The 15,068-nt window shown below is 36.1% G+C and overlaps 1 long non-coding RNA gene across 1 annotated transcript; it reads right to left on the bottom strand.

The window, feature by feature from the left end:
* Positions 1-2,590: 2,590 nt before the first annotated feature.
* On the bottom strand, positions 2,591-14,436 carry LOC111094276. Its single transcript, XR_005384474.1, has 3 exons — positions 14,376-14,436; positions 12,645-12,832; positions 2,591-3,102 (listed from the first exon to the last, which is right to left on the bottom strand). It is a non-coding gene; the product is annotated as an uncharacterized LOC111094276 (long non-coding RNA).
* Between the last annotated feature and the right edge of the window lie 632 nt (positions 14,437-15,068).

Raw genomic sequence — 15,068 nt, 5'->3', positions numbered from 1 at the left:
TAGATCATGTTACACCACTGCTTAGAACTGCCCAATGCCATCAATCACCTGAAATCCCTTTATGATATGACTCCCTGCTACTATGTTGACCTGACCTCCTTCCATTCCCTCTCTTGCTGCTTCCACTCCAGCACATTAAGGAATGTACTTTTCCTGAAGCATGCCAGATGCACTCTTGCTTTTGTCCTTGGCATTCCATCTACCTAGAATATTCTTCTCCCCTCAAGTATCTCCTCCCTCAAATGTCACCTCATCACCACGGTCTTTCCTTGGCCACCCTGTTTAAAATAACACCTCTCTACCAATACTCAGTATTACCCATCTCTGCTTTTACTGTGTTTGTTTTTGGTCTCCTCAAACAAAACACAAGCTCTGCGAGGACAGGATCTTTAAGCCTGGACTGGCTCTTGGCATGCTGTAGATACTCAGCAATCACTTGCTGACTATTTGAGTTGAGCTGGAGAGCTAAGGCTTCTGGCCATAGTGGCACGTGGTGCTATTGTAAATAGTGGAACATCAAAGGACCAGATAAGGCTTTTGGAAACAGCATATACCTCAGAAACCTTTCCTTTTACCCCTTTCATTAGGATTAAACCTTTGATTCAGGTGGGGAAATGAAATTGGGGCAAGACTAAAAAAGATACTGCAATAATGTGGCTTAAAATAAATCATTGTGAGATCTGCATTTTCTGAGTCACGCTTAGGCTGGAACATGTTCTGCTTGCATTAAAATGCTCTCTGTCACTTTTCTAAATTCTCTGAGACCCTAAAGGGCCACAGCTCCTAAGAGATAAATCCTAGTATGGGCACTAAAACATTCATCAGATAAGTAAAATCAAACAACATAGCGCAAGGTGAAAACGACATCAAAATATATCCGATTGTAAAAAACAAGTCACCCTAAAGACCAGACAGTTCTGTACCTGAACTAAAAATTTTAAATTACAATCAGAACTCCACCCCCTCCTCCCCTACCTCTACATCCCCACATGCCAGTTAATGAAATGAAGCTGGACTTTTTGAAAACTTATAATCCACAAAACAAAAAGGAAGAAAGGCCTTTTGTTGGTCAATTCTGAGAATCTCTTAGGAGCCAAAGCTTTGCATGTTATAACCTGAGAGAAGATAATAATAGTAATTAGTTACTCAGAGTTAGCTGATCCCTTGGTTAAACTAAGATTTCTCTGTCTCTCCCTCTCGTTCTCTCTCTGTCTCTCACACACACAGAGTTAAATATTGCATGCTGAAGTTTGATACCTCTTACTTACGTGTTAGCAGCTAAATGACCTTCCATAACAATATTTTTAACAAATTCTGTCTGCTCAATTAATTTACAAAATGTTGTAAATAGTTTATCTGGGCTTTTTCTGTACATTCTGCATATTAACCTAATTATTTACACCAGTTTCCAGCTCTTAAATATAAGCAAAGGTGATCATTACCTTGATTTTACAACTTTAGGGCAAAATCTTTAGAGATTAAAAAATAGAAGAGAAATTCTTTTGAGTCACATAGATATGTGAAAACAACATAATGTCTCCTTACACACACTAGATGTCACTGTATGATCTGAAATATTGGCTGCAATTTCATCTGTTTCTTTACAATCCTTATAGGCAAGATAGTAAAAGTGCAAAATAATCTCAAAGTATATTTCCCAAAAAGCAGGCATCTTTGCTTGTATCTGGTCAATTGCATCCACAAAAAATAAATTATTTTGCTCGTCTGGCAGCAATTCCATACATTAAACTAGAAAATATTATAGGTTTTCTTTTTACCATCAATTCCCTCCTCCCCAAATTTTAATATCAAATTTCTATTTCTATGTTTGCATTTGGTGAGTAAATAATGGTCTCTATATTAAAGGATACTGGGAGAGATCTGAAGAAAATGAAAATTAGGGAATGGGTTTAGTGTGTTTTAAATTTAGCATAGTTATAAAGCGTCCTCTATGTGTCAAACACCAGCAGACACCAGGAGACCTAAACATGAAGGAGGTGTAAACAAAAATTGTGGGAACACAGAGAAAGAGACTCATAAAGGATTTAGGCAACGGACGTCAACCCCAAAAGAAATATAGCTCATCTTCTTTTGAAAAACTCATATATAAATATACACATTTGAGGTGGTTTATTACTTGTTCTTCCTTAGCCTAGAGCAACATTTATCAATTACATTTAGTGTTCTGTGAACTGTGAATACATGTTCAGCAGAAAACAAACCCATGGTCAAATAAATTTGAGAAATATTCGGCTATTTAAAAAAATCAACAGGCTTGTTTTTAATGCAGAATTCCTGTTTCTAATGTTTGAATGTGGATTATAGGTCTCTGAAAGGGAAATGCAGTACCTATCATGTCTTATTTAACAAGCCATACCATTGTAAGGAATACCAGTATCTCACTGAACAGAGTTCTACTGCAACAGGAGAAGGCATGGCAGTGGATGATAGAAATGTGGAGATTTAAGATTTACAGCTTTTAATATTGTATAAATTCAAGAAAAAAAAAACCCATGATATTATTTTTACTTAATTACTGGAAATTAATAGAGATCTGAAAAGACTAAAAAAAGCTAGGATCCTCTTTTAGTTTTGATTTTTCCTTTTTGTAATTAGTTTCAATACAAAAACAAACAAATGTTTTACTTAGTACAATTCAAAACCCACATCAAATATTTAGCTGAAACAAACCAAAAGAAGCTTGGAAGAAATTTCATGTGCACAGTAAATTTCAAGTCAGGCTCCCAGTTTGGTTAAATATGGTTAAATATGGGTTCCCCTCTGCCAATAGGGGGTCTGTCAAAAAGCGTTCTCTTCGGAGAAACCATGGTTTACGTGTACTTGTTGAGCTAAAGAAAATGGGACAACGCTCTGTATTGCAATAGAGGCTGTTAATGAAGCTTGGGGTGAGTCAAACCCTCAAATCTTGTCTGAACGCTGGCAGATGATCAGTTCTGGGTATCTCACGTTTGCCGCATGCAGTTCTACTCCAGGCCTTTCTCCACCCTGATTTCTTCTGCTGCAGACTGATTTATATGGACAACATCAACAGGGCTGCTATCACCTCTGATTTCCTGTCAGTTGAGTCAATAGGAGCTTTATCTGGCAAAAGACCAAGACAGGAAGAACAGTGAGGCCAGGATATTAATCAGGATATTAATTTTCCTGGCTCCTTCCCTGTGATGTTACTTGACACTAACTTCTTCCTCAATAGAAGTTCATTGTGCAAGTCAGCCTTTGATGAGTTTTGACAAACATATATACACAGTAAAACACCCATCGCCAACAAGACAAAAACAAAATATTCCTGATGTCCCCTTTGCATTCCATCAGTCTCTCCTGGCTTCAGGAAATCATTGTTCTGTTCGATATTTGTTTTTCCTCATACATTTATACATTTGTCCAGTTGCCCAGCAACAAATTCTTGAAAACTTCTTTTTCCAATGTGTTGCTCTGGAGCATTTGTTGAAAATCAATTAGCCATGTATATGGATCTACTTCTAGGCACTCTATTCTGTTCTGTTGTTCTTTATGTCCTTTTGCCAATACCATACATAAGATTGTGTATGTCCACTAAATTTGTTCTCCTTTTAAATTGTTTTGAGTATTCTAGGTTGTTCAGAACCATCTGATCACTATGTATTTTAAAATGGTCTTTGGGAAATTCTTGTTGGAATTGTATTGAAATATATATATGTATATATATTTCATATATATTTCATATATATATATTTAGAGAAAGTGCCATATTAATAAAATTGAGAATTCAAATGCATGAATGTGGTGTATCTGTTCACTTATTAGACCTTTTTAATTTCTCTCAGTGATGTTCAGTGCTTTTAAGAGATCTTGTTCATCTTTGTTAAAATTATCCCCAAGTATTGTTTGCTGTGAGTAGCAGCAAAAGTTTGTTTTTTATAGATTAACCCTTGATCCTCTGACCTTATAAAATTCACTCATCGTTTCTAGTATTTGTTTTTTTTAATTCTCTGGTCCTATAAAACTAAACAATTCATCTTCTGAGAGAAATAGTCTTATTCTTTGTGAACCTTAAAACTTTTATTATTTTTCTTGCTTTACTACAATAGGCAAAATTGCCAGTACAATACTGAATAGAAGTCATGAGAGTACATGCTTGTCTTGCTTCCAATCATAGGGGAAAATGTTCTCAGAGATATTGACTTTAAGTTTTTCTGTAGATGTCAGGTATCAATTTGAGAAAGTGGCCTTTTATTTCTAGTTTCTGAGAGTTTTTTTATTAGAAATTGGCAATTCAACACACATTGTTTCAAATACTTTCAATGCATCTCTCAAAATAATATGTTGGTCTCTCTTATTCTATTACCTTGGTGAACTACAATGACATTAAAAAATTTTAAAACCAAGCTTCCATTCCTAGGCTAAACTCTACTTGATCCAATATATTTTCCTTTTTGTATATTCTTGACTTTGATTTACTAATATTTTGTTCAAGTTTTTTTTCATCTGTGTTTATTCTGTAATGGTTTAATTTTTGTAATGTCTCATCAGGTTTCAGCATTTGGATTATGTTGGCCTTATAAAATGAGTTGGGAAATGTTCCCTCTTTAATATCCTTGTATTTGCCGAAAGATTTTGTGTAAGATTGGATTTAGTTCTTTAAATTTTGACAAAATTCACCAGTAAACTCATCATCTCTCTTATCTGGGTGAAATGTTTTGATTTAAAAAAATCACTTTTAGGGGTACCTGGGTGGCCCAGTTGGTTCAACTCTTGATTTTGACTCAGGTCATGATCTCAGAACCATGAGATTTATCTCCAAGTTGGACTCTGCACTGGACATGGAACCTGTTTAAGATTCTCTTTGCCCCTCTCCCTTTGCCACTCTTTGCCCCGCTCTCCATCTCCCTCTCTCTCTCTCTCTCTCTCTCTGGCTTTCAACATAATAATAATAATAATAATAATAATAATAATAATAATAAATTCACTTTTGGTAGATATAGATCTAGAAAGATTTCCTGTTTCACATTGTGTCAATTTTTGACAAGTTATATTTATCAGAGATTTTGTCCATTTCGTTTAAATTGTAGAAATTTTGGAATACAACTTGTTGACAATATTTTATTATTTTTCCTTTAATATTTGTAGGATTTTTAATTTCTAATATTACATATTTTTCCCCTTTCACTGAAACAATGATTATTTTTTATTGGGATTTGTCAATTTTGTTGATATCTTCAAAGAACCAAATTTCTGTGTTAAATTATCCTTCTGCTTTCTATTTCATTGATTCAGGCTCTTAGCTTTATTATCTCCTGATTTCTACTTATTGGGCTTATTTTGCTCTTATTTTTCTAACATCTTCTGGCCAAACTGTAGGTCACTCATTTGGTGCCCATCTTTTCTAATAACATTTAAAGATTAAAGTGTCCCCCTGAACAGTGCTTTTGTTACATCTCACATATTTTGATATGTTGTCTTCTCATTATCATTCAGTTTGAAATTTTCATTTTCTTTACATTTTCCCATTTACACATGATTATTTAAAAGCTGACTGTCAAATTTCTAAGTATTTGGGGTTTCCTTAGATATTTCATTATGACTGAATACTAAATTATCTCATGATCAGAAAATATGTTCCATAATATTTGAATACTTTTAAATTTAATGAAACTAGTCTTAGAGCCCAGCACATGATTCATCTTAATGGATGTGTCACAGGCACTGAGAAAGTGCATATTCTATACTTGTTGTGGGCAGTGTCCTATGAATATCAACTGAGTCAAGATGGTGCAGCTTTAATTTCTGAGACTTCTAGCTCTGCTGCCTTCTGCACATTTACATGAACATTGTTTCCTTTGTTTCTTTGTTTTTCTGCTCAATTCATTTTCTATTCTGTGTTGTGAAGAGAGATTTGGTTGATTCATCTAAGACCCATGATCTTAGGCTCTCCTGCCAGCTCTAGTTCTGTCTGTGGAGCACCTGTACTCAGCCATTATTGGATCGTGCAAACCAATTTATAAAGTTTTAGCTGATCTTCTCCAATTGCTAGACTGAGCTTTGGGGCTGGTACCCAACTAACAGGCTGATTGGTGTCCTCATGTCCTTCGGATGCCCTGTTGCTTCGCTCTGCTACTTCCTGCACAGATGCTAATACTACTTTGGTCTTATAGCTGTCAGTGGTTTGTCCTATAATTTAGGGTTAATGAGGATATTTCATCTTTGGGTAAGATACTCATATTTTAATTGCTCTCTGTCTTAAAGTACATGGGAATTTGATAAGATACATAAACTATTTCACCACCAGCATCATCCTCTCAGAATCCTTTAAACTCTTAATACTTCACTTTCGTTTGCTCCTTTATGTGTAGTTTACCATTTTAGTCACATTTTACAACTAATTTTTAAACTGGAATTAGAATTTTATTTTTCCCCAGTTTTCCTAGCTCCAGATATTATAAAATTCATCTTTTGATTTGAAATTCATATTAATATAGAAATAAACATAGCATGGTTTAGATCTGGTTCTGAGTTTTCTAAAATGCTTGTCTGGCCTCTTGATTCATTAGTATCACATAGTATTAAGACACTATTGGATTGGGATGCCTGGGTGGCTCAGTGGTTGAGCGTCTACCTTCAGCTCAGGGCGTGGTCCCAGAGTCCCAGGATCGAGTCCTGGTATGGAGTCCCACAATCGGACTCCCCTCGAGGAGTCTGCTTCTCCCTCTATGTCTCTGCTTCTCTCTCTCAGTGTCTCTCATGAATAGATAAATATTTTTTTAAAAAGATACTATTGGATTGAGTTAACAGATATTTTCTTCATGATTTTGTATTTATTCATAAGTAAGATTAGTGTGTGATTCATTGTTAGCATTGTCCTAAGGTTGGGATAACAAGGTAAAGACATATTTTCAAAATGCAAAATGTGTAAGAGGGCTCTTCACCTTTATCTATGATCTTGCACAATTTATGGAACATGAGATCATTTGTTTCTTCAAAGTCTAATTTAGCTCATGAGTAAGATGATTTGGGACCAGTATCTTTCTTAAATATAATTTTAAATTACTTTTCTAACATAGTACCTGATTTCTAACCTGCTAGGTTTTCTTATTCATAAGTCAATTTTGATAATTTACATTTATCTAACAAATTAACTACCCTTTAAAATGTATTTGCATAGAATTGTATACAATATGCTTTTATAATTTTGAAAACTACCTCTAGATCATAGTTTTCTATGATCTAAAATGTAACAAACTTAGTGGCTTAAAACAACATGGGTTTATTATCTTGTAGTTTTGAAGTCTAAAATGGGCCCCAATGAGCTAAAAATTGGCAAGATTGTTTTCTTTCCCAGAAGCTCTAAGAAAGGATCCATTTACTTGCCCTTTTCAGCTCCTAGAGGCCATCCACATTCCTAAATGCATGGCCCTCTTACACTGTCTTCAAAGCCAGCAATAGTGATTAGGGTTCTTCTCAGATTGTATCACTCTTACCTCTTCTGCTTCCCTTTTCCCCATTTCTGGATCCTGTGATTACATTTCCCACCCAGATAATCCAGGATAATCTCCTTCTCTTAAACTCAACTGGTTAGCAAACTTAGTTTTTTTGTTTTTGTTTTTTATTCATGAGAGACAGAGAGAGAGAGAGAGAGAGAGGCAGAGACACAGGCAGAGGCAGAAGCAGGCTCCATGCAGAGAGCTGGACGTGGGACTCGATCCCAGGACTCCAGGATCATGCCCTGGGCTGAAGGCAGGTGCTAAACCGCTGAGCCACCCGGGCTGCCCAGCAAACTTAGTTTTATCTGCAACCTGCCCCTTTGCCATGAAAGGTACTATAGTCACAGGTTCCAGGGATCAGGACATAAACTTATTTTTGAGGGAAATTATTCTCCTTTCCCCATTGATTATAAAATTTTTCTTTTAAACTAACTTTTATAGTAATTACATTGAATTGCAGTAAAAAAAAAGTACTAAGAATTTTTTTAATGTTAATGTACTCAAGTGCTATTTATTCAGTTTCTTTTACTTTTATTAGGAGAAATTAATTTATATTTTGGTCTAGATACTGGCTTCTTTATGGAATGGAATTTATTTTGATATATGACATGGAATAGGAATCTTAATGAATTTCCTTTAATCCAATTTTCCCAGCACCATTTATTCTATAACTCATCCATTTCCCTATTGATTTGTTATAGCTCCTTTATCTTCTCAAGTTCTTAAGCATGCCAGAGCATTTTCTAGGTCATGTGTTCTATTTTGAATGAAAATTGGCCTCTATCTTATGCCATACACAAAAATCTCCTCAAAGTAGATTAAGGGCTTAAATGAAAGGCCTGAAATGGCTAAACTTTTAGAAGAAAACAGAGGCAGTAAGGTCTCTGCCAGTCGTTGGAACAATGATTTTGTTTGTTTGTTTGATAACAAAAGCAAAGGCAACAAAGCCAAAAAACAAGTGAGACCACATCAAGATAAAAAGCTTTGCACAACAAAGGAAATAACAAATAAAAAGACAAGTTAAGCAATGGGAGAAAATATTTGTAAACAATTTATCTGATTAAGGTTTAATATTTAAAATATGTGAGGAACTCATATAACTCAATAGCAAATAAATAACCTATTAATAAATGGGCAAAGGACCTAAATAATTTTCAAAGAAGAAATACAAATGGTTGACAGTTATGTGAAAATGCACTCAAAATCACTAATCACCAGGGGAATGCAAATCACAACCACAATGAGATATTAACTCATACCTGTTAGAATGGTTTTTAACAAAGTTAGGGGCATCTGGGTGGCACAGTCAGTTGAGCATCTGACTCTTGGTTTCAGCTCAGGTCATGATTTCAGGGTCGTGAGATTAAACTCTATGTCAGGCTCTGCACTGGGTGTGGAACTTGCCTGAGATTCTTTCTTCCTCTGCCCCTTTCCCCTTGCACGAATATGCGCTCTCGCTCTCTCTCTCTCTCTCTCAAGTAAATAAGTCTTTTTTTTTTTTTTTTTTTAAAGAAGAAGTCAAAAGATAACACGTGTCAGAGGATGTGGAGAAAAAGGAACCCTAGTGCACTGTTAGTAGGAATATAAATTGGTATATCCATTATAGAAAAGTTTTGAGGTTCCTCAAAAAATTAAAAATAGTACTGCCATATGATCCAGCAATCTCACTTCAGGATATATATAAATCCAAAGGAAATAAAGTCACTATGTGGAAAAGATATCTGCATTCTTTTTTCTTTTTTTTTAAGAATTATTTATTTATTTTAGGGAGAGAGAACATGAGTTGGGGGAGGGGCGAGGGAGAAGGAAAGGGGGAGAGAAGCAAACTCCCCACTGAGCCAGGGAGCCTGACACTGGAATCAATTTCTCAACCCTGAGATCATGACCAGAGCCAAAATCAACAGTCCACCCTGCTTAACTGACTGAGCCACCTAGGCCCCAAAGATATCTGCGTTCTTATGTTGATTGCAGCACTAGGCATATCATTAAAGACATCCTGAGTGAGTAGGACATGGAGCTGGTTGGTGACTATCAATGTGAAAGTAGGTCACCAGCAGCCTTGAAAAAATATATATATTTACAAAGTATCACAAAAACTCCACTTGAAGCTGACTATTATACTCTGGGTTGCTGAGAGACAAGTAGGCCCTAAAAGAACATCTGAGCAAGAAGGACTCAGAGTTGCTGCTCAGTATGATCAAATGTGGCATGCTGCATGTGGAGACACACTGCAGCAGGAGGAGTGGTCATCTCAGAGAAAGAACTCAAGTTCACTGGGTGGAAATGGCTCCTCTGATCAGTCAGGTTCACTATGGGGACAATGTCCTCTTTCACAAGTGTCCAGCACAACTGAGGAAATGGGAACCAAAATGAGGGTGTTTATATTCTGGACACTGTCTCCAGTGAGTTATGAAATGAAGTTCTAGAAATGAGGAGCAACCTCTGTCGTTGGGCCACCAATCATCTTTGATGTGCTTTATTTCATAGCTAAGGCCCAGGACTTTATACTCTTTAGGGAGGTTTCATCTAACTTAATAATCTTTATGCAGAGATTCTTCCTAAAATACAAATCTGGCTTTTTCAGCCTGTTGCTTAAAACTCTTCCATTTCTCCCCCACAGCTTTCAAGTAGAAATCCAAATTCCATAAAATAATATAAACAACTTTTCATAGTCTGGCCTCTACAAACTCATCATTTGCCATCTTGTGGTAGTCCAAATATACGAAGTACTTACAGGTGAAGAAGGTAAAATACACCTTCTCTTACACCTCGGTCCATTCAGCATGCTTCACCTGGCTAATTCCCCTTCTATTGATCCTACTGACTCAGTTCAGTATCATGTCCTCACCACCACCCACCTTAAGCCCCAATCTGGATTAGAAGTTATTCATAGTATCTCCCATAGAGTTCACCATGGTCTACAAAATTGTGTCTTTGTCAATCTGCCTTCCCAATTACTGGAGAGCAGAGACTGCATCTCTTGATTTTTGTCTTAGTCCTTTTAGGCTGCTATAACAAAAACATCATAGGCTGAGTGGCTTAAATAACAAACATTTATTTCTCATGGTACTGGACGCTGGGAAGTCCAAGATACATTCAGTGCCTGGTGAGGATCTGTCCTGCATTCATAGATGGCCGAATTCCTGATTAATCTCACAGAATGAAAGGGGCAAGAGAACTCTCTGGGGTCTCTTTTATAAGGGTACTAATTTCATTCATGAGAATGGACTTCTCATGACTTAATCATCCCCCAAGGGCCCCACCTCCTAATACCATCACTTGAGGGGTTAGGATTTCAACACATGGGTTTTGGGGGGACACAAACATTCCATCGACAGCAGCTCTATATCCCTAAATGGTGTTATGTACACAAAATGGTCCATAAATGTTTCTTGAATAAATTTATTAATTACTTGTCACAAAAATCTTGGAGGGAAAGGACACTTAGTTGATAGATAACGAAATTGTGCAGTAATGTTAGTAGGTGACTTGCCCAATTACATCATCACAATGACTTTTAAAAACCTCTTTAAAGATAGATTTGTCAACCACAGAATCACAAATATGCATATAGTAAATGCTGGACTACTTGTTGCCACTATTACCGGTGTATAAATTCAAAAACGTTACCACTGCTGCTTGTTATCTGAAAATAGGTGACCTTCATTGTTTCCCTACATAGTGTCTATGAATTTGCCAAACCCACCTATCTTCATGACCTCAAATTCACAACTCCAAATTCAGCATGCGATGGCAAGATTTCTTTTCCTCCCTTGCTTCTAAGATGATGTCTCCTTCATGTTTTTATTTTTTTATTTATTTTTATTTTTTTTTTTTAATTTATTTATGATAGTCACAGAGAGAGAGAGAGAGAGGCAGAGACACAGGCAGAGGGAGAAGCAGGCTCCATGCACCGAGAGCCCGACTTGGGATTCGATCCCCGGTCTCCAGGATCGCACCCTGGGCCAAAGGCAGGCGCCAAACCGCTGCGCCACCCAGGGATCCCTCCTTCATGTTTTTATACAAATATTTGAGGGCATCAAAACTTTAGAAGCTTAAAGTCTGAGTATTTCATTAGAAATGACAGTTCACATATTTTCCATTGCAAAAAAGTCAATACCGAATATCCCTTAAGTTCTAAACTTTAAAAATTTGTCAGTATTATCATTTACCTGTTCATGGACTCTTTAAGGTGGTGGCAAACTTACCTTATATCAAAATACCTTCCAGATTGAACACTGTGTTAAGTGTAAAACAATGGAATTATTTTTAAGTGTTTTAAAAATAAAAAAGAATAACATATAAAAAATTCTGAATGAGGGTAAACTTTCGAAGTTTAGAAGCAAAGAAAAAAATTTCCCCTTAATCCACAGATTCCTGAATACATAGTATATACTAGCTTTGCTGATGGGAGTGATATTCCAGATAAGTTGTGGGGTTTTTTCTTTTCTTTTCTTTTTTTTTTTTTTTTAATAGGGTCAGAGGCCAATATGCAGAACATTTCAGGCAACTTTTCCTTCTGCGGTGAATTCTGAAAGACACTATCTTTCAGACAACGAATTCGTTCTTTTAAAAAAAGCTGTACTGAGGTATAATTGCTATCACAAAGAACTGTGTGTATTTAATGTGTACAATCTGATGAGTTTGAATTTATGAAAACACCCAAGACACCATCACCACAATCAAGGTAATAGACATCCCCCAGAGTTTTCTTGTGTCCTTTTGTTTTCTCTTTTGGTTTGGGGGTTTTGTTTTGTGGTAAGAACACCTAACATGAGTTCTATCCTCTCGGCAAATTCTGAAGTGCACGTTACCATTTTGCTTTCTATAAGCACTTTGTTGTACCGCAGGCATCTAAAACCTACTCATCTAGGGTAACTGAAACTTGCTACCCACTGAACAACTCATTTTCCCCATGCGCCGGCCCCTGGTGAATACTATTGTATTTACTGCTTCTGTAGGTTTGACTATTTTAGATACCTCGTACACATATAGTATTTGTCCTTCTATGACTGGCTTACTTCACTTAATCGAGGTGGGTTTTATGTATTAATAGATTTGGCTTAACTTTGTATTTCATAGGAATTTATTTTATCTCATTTTACTTCCTTCTACACACTAAGGTTTTATGGGTGACCAAGAGAAAGAGAACTTAGATGTGTTTACCAGTATCAGTATGAATGGATCATCAGCCTCCACCATCAGCTGCTCACCCTTCTTTTGCAAGATCAGCCAGGCAATTTACCAGAGGGATGTGAAAGGTCTCCCGGGTGGGTTATTTCTAAAGTCTTCTGGTAGATGGGTGTATAATCCATATAATCTGAGACTCAAAATAGCTTTCCTGTAGCTGGCACCTAGTGAGGAGGAGAAAGCAATCCTGGCTGATGTTGGATATAAAATGTAAATGTTGTATTTTATTCGAGAAATGGTTCATTTTATGATTGCAACTCTAGACTGTTCATAAGATAAAAAAGTTATACAAGAGTTTGCAATGATTTTGCACCCCAGTTTGATGTCTTGGCAGATGTTATGGGAGCATTCTACAAGATTAAAGCAGAGCCGGGTTGGAGTGTGCATCCCCAATGAGCCACCTGCCAAAAGCAACTATATTAGAGACCCGTCTGAACCTGTGTCCCTAAGATGGGTGTTATGTGAAAGAACTTTCTCTGATATAATAAACATGTGCTTTCCCCTTTTAAAAAATTAAGTGATGAAACAAATCATAGATAAAAATGTTGATGCGTGCAAATTCCATATGCCCAAGAAGAATACAGCCCAATTCAGAAGTCAAATCAATTGGAAAGATATTTACAAATATTTCATATATAGGGTTAACATATTTGATATAGAAGACTTATTATAAGTCAATAAATCAATACAAATGAAAAAAGGTCAAATGAGAAATACACAAAAGACCTAAGTCTGAGCCTAAAGACTACAAAGTAGGATATACTACAGTTCTATAACACATATGTGAAAATGTTATCCTCCACAATCGGACCAACGATGCAATTTTGAATAAGGTATCATTTTTTTCCTTATTAAACTTGCACTGATAATTTTTTAAATCATAATACCTGGTGCTCAAGAACAGCATTTCCTGAGAGTACTTTCTAAAAATACAAATTCATAGGACCCATCCCAGACCCACTAGAGCAGAGTCCCAGCAGATGGACTCAGGAAGCAAATTACAGAAATTCTGATTCAATTAGCTCACCATAGGCCCCGGGAGTCAGAAATTTCCCATCCCTATCCTAGGTGATCTTAAGGCAAATTTGAAAATATTACTTGAAGTAGTGGTTTTCAACCATGGCTGGACTACTAATCCTCTGGGGAAATTAAGAAATACAGATACTTGAGTATCTGTACCCTCAGAATTATGATTTAATCCTTGTGGGATCTATTTGGATACTTAAAAAATTTTAAAGCTCTGTAGGTAATTCTAAAATGTGACCAAAGTTGAGGATGCTTCTCTAGAGGACATGATAAATTGGTACTCACATACTTTTGAGAATACAAATGAGAATAAAGATTGGTACAACCTTTTCCCAAACAATTTGTCTGTGTGCTCCTTTTTAAAAAATAATATCATTTTCAGTAAAATTGTGATTTTGTAAGTTTCTGACCCTTGTTATGTAAATAGAGAAGACATTCATGAACAAAATGTTCTTTGTGTGTAATTGATTCAATAACAATATTGAAGTAACGTAACTGCTCAGCTATAGGGTAATTGTTTAATAAACAATGGTATGGTCACATAATAAAGTGCTAAGTAAAAACGGGCAAATAATCAGTTTTTAATGTTCTGGGAAAATAAAGCATTAAAAGGGAAAAGTAAGTATAAATTGTAGTTACTGCATGATCAAGACTAAGTTAAAATAAGCATAGTAGTGGCACCTGGGTGGCTCAGGGGTTGAGCATCTGACTTTGGCTCAGGTTGTGATCCTGGAGTCCCGGGATCGAATCCCTCATCGGGCTCCCTGCATGGAGCCTGCTTCTCCCTCTGCCTGTGTCTCTGCCTCTCTGTGTCTCTACGAATGAATAAATGAAATAGTTTTTAAAATAAGCACGGTAAAAGGACAGGAAGAAAATGTTCAAAATCACTAAGGATGGCTATCTTTGAACTATGGGGAGGTTAATGACTTTGGGGGGTTATTTCTAACTTTTCTGAATTTTAGAATTTTATATATTTCTATTAGATGTAATTTAAAATGTTTAGAACTTTTATTGTGGTAAAATATACATAGAATTTACCATTTTCATAATTTTCGAGTGTACATCTCAGTGTTAAGTATTCACATTGTTGTACAACCATCACCACCACCCATCTCCATCCAGCTTCTTCCCCAACTGAAATTTTGTCCTCCTTAAACAAAAACTGCCCATTACTTCCTCCCCTAATTGCTGGTAACCACTATTCTACTCTCTGTCTCTATAATTTTGACTATTGTAGATACCTAAATATGGATATCTAAAATGGAACCATACAATATTTGTCCTTTTTTGTCTGGCCTATTTCATTTGGCATAATTTCTTCAAGGTTCATCCATGTCATAGCATGTACCAGAACTTCATTGTGTGTGTGTGTGT

The sequence above is a fragment of the Canis lupus genome, chromosome 36 (assembly GCF_011100685.1).
Source record: "Canis lupus familiaris isolate Mischka breed German Shepherd chromosome 36, alternate assembly UU_Cfam_GSD_1.0, whole genome shotgun sequence".
NCBI lineage: Eukaryota > Metazoa > Chordata > Mammalia > Carnivora > Canidae > Canis > Canis lupus.
This window is presented reverse-complemented; position numbering and strand designations above follow the sequence as displayed.